We start from the raw sequence: 2,954 nt of genomic DNA, 5'->3' as shown, positions 1-2,954 counted from the left end.
TATCTATCTATCTATCTATCTATCTCCCACAATCTATCTATCTATCTATCTATCTATCTATCTATCTATCTATCTATCTATCTATCTATCTATCTATCTATCTATCTATCTATCTATCTATCTATCTATCTATCCATCTATCTATCTCCAACACTCTATCTATCTATCGCCCTCTAGCTATCTATCTATCGCACTCTATCTATCTATCGATCGCCCTCTAGCTATCTATCTATCACCTTCACTCTAAATACTTATCTATCTATCACACAAAATCTATCTATCTATCTATCGCCCTCACACTATCTATCTATCGTACTCACTCGATCTATCTATCTATTGCCCTCACTCTATCTATCTATCTATTGCCCTCACTCGATCTATCTATCGCCCTCACTCTCTATCTATCTATCTATCACTCCATCTATCTATCTAGCTATCAGACTCACTCTATCTATCTTATCTATCTATCTTATCTATCTTATCTATCTATCTAATCTATCTATCTATCTATCTATCTATCTATCTATCTATCTATCTATCTATCTATCTATCTATCTATCTATCTATCTATCTATCTATCTATCTATCTATCTATCTATCTATCACACTCACTCTATCTATCTATCTATCGCACTCACTCTATCTCTCTATCTAGATATCAACCTCACTCTATCTATCTATATATCTATCGATCTATCTATCTATCACCCTCACTCTATCTATCTATCGCCCTCTAGCTATCTATCGCCCTCTATCTATCGCCCTCACTCTATCTATCTATCTATCTATCTATCTATCTATCTATCTATCTATCTATCTATCTATCTATCTATCTATCTATCTATCTATCTATCTATCTATCTATCTATCTATCTATCTATCTATCACACTCACTCTATCTATCTATCTATCGCACTCACTCTATCTCTCTATCTAGATATCAACCTCACTCTATCTATCTATATATCTATCGATCTATCTATCTATCACCCTCACTCTATCTATCTATCGCCCTCTAGCTATCTATCGCCCTCTATCTATCGCCCTCACTCTATCTATCTATCTATCTATCTATCTATCTATCTATCTATCTATCTATCTATCTATCTATCTATCTATCTATCTATCTATCTATCTATCTATCTATCTATCTATCTATCTATCGCCCTCCCTCACTCTATCTATCTATCGCCCTCCCTCACTCTGTCTATCGCCCTCCCTCACTCTGTCTATCGCCCTCCCTCACTCTATCACCCTCCCTCTATCTATCTATCGCCCTCCCTCTATCTATCGCCCTCCCTCTATCGATCTATCGCCCTCACTCTATCGCCCTCCCTCGCTCTATCACCCTCCCTCTATCTATCACCCTCCCTCTATCTATCTATCGCCCTCCCTCTATCGCCCTCCCTCTATCTATCTATCACCCTCCCTCTATCTATCTATCGCCCTCCCTCTATCGCCCTCCCTCTATCTATCTATCGCCCTCCCTCTATCTATCTATCACCCTCCCTCGCATCACCACAGCATCACTCAGCACCACCACAGCATCACTCAGGGCACAACAACATCACTATGCGCTACAACAGCATCACTCGTCGCCACCACAACATCACTCAGCGCCACCACAGCATCAATCTGTGCAACCATTCAACAACAACTGGTTCAAATATGTTCTCTCAATGTTTCAAACTTTATTACAAATGTCACAAAAAGATGTTAATATTTCACTTCTGTTCTTGGATTTTCGTCACAATAAAATACACTAAACATAATCTTCACAAAAGTTATTTACAAAAGTTTAAGCCATTGCCATTATAAATTACAATAACTTTTATTTAAGTATTAATTATTTTAAAAAAATAAAAGCCATTGTTATTTGTAATATCAATACATCTAAGTCACGTAAATACAACACATATTGCCTTACAAATGCTATAAGTGTCACATTTGCGAAAGTTACAACTATTGGAATTGTAAATGACAAAGCTATTAATTTAGCTACTTTCAAAACCAACACATAAATACAAAATTTGGCATTTACAATACCAATAGCTCAAACTTTCCTAATGCGAGACCTATTGCATTGCAAATGCTTGTTTCTCTTTCTATGTGTACTGCAAAGTGTAGCACACATAGAAAGAGGAAGCAACGCGAAGAAGTAAAGATATTTCTCCTCCTTACGCCTTACCTGGGATAGCATACAATATTGTTGCATTCAGTCAATCTGGGAATGCTTCAAAATCCATGGATGGGTGGATGGGAACACCCACGCTCCACCCATGGAATGCCTTCCCAGCGCTGAGCAATGCAAGGCAGCAATTTACACTATTTTGCATTGCCCCACATTTACAAAGGCACGCAAGGTGGCTTTGGTGGCTTAGTAAATCTCACTGAAGCCCTTGTTTGCCTTGTGCTGCCATGCATGACGCCATGGCAATGCAAGGGTTTTGTAAATATGGGTCTCCGAGACAATGAACAAGATTCAACACCTAGCTATCATTTTGAGGGGTAAATTCAATTTTAGATCATTTTGTGTCTGGTCTGCACTTTATTTTCATTGTTGTAATAGTCAATGACGAGTTGCTACATAATGCGCATTATTCTACGAGTCAATAGACACATACTGTAGAGTCATACAGATAAACAGAACTGGACTCAGTGGTAATCCCAGAGGACTGTTTAATTTTCTCCTACAAATTCCATTGCACCAGTTGCAAATAGAATCTACTGGATCCCTTTTGTTCCATTAGCATTTTTGGAGCACGTTAGCTGCAAAGAAGACCATTTCCCAGGTACATTTTGCAACTGGTTCTAGGTGTCTAATGATTTAAACAGACAGAAGCTCTCTTCTTTTTCTGCTGAACACACATACTCCAATGTACAAAGGCTCGTATATTTCGTCTGGATTCAGGAACCATAATTACCCTGCCCTAAGTGCTTAATTTGTAAATATA

Source organism: Triturus cristatus, chromosome 7 (assembly GCF_964204655.1).
Source record: "Triturus cristatus chromosome 7, aTriCri1.1, whole genome shotgun sequence".
NCBI lineage: Eukaryota > Metazoa > Chordata > Amphibia > Caudata > Salamandridae > Triturus > Triturus cristatus.
Note: the sequence above shows the minus strand (reverse complement) of the source record.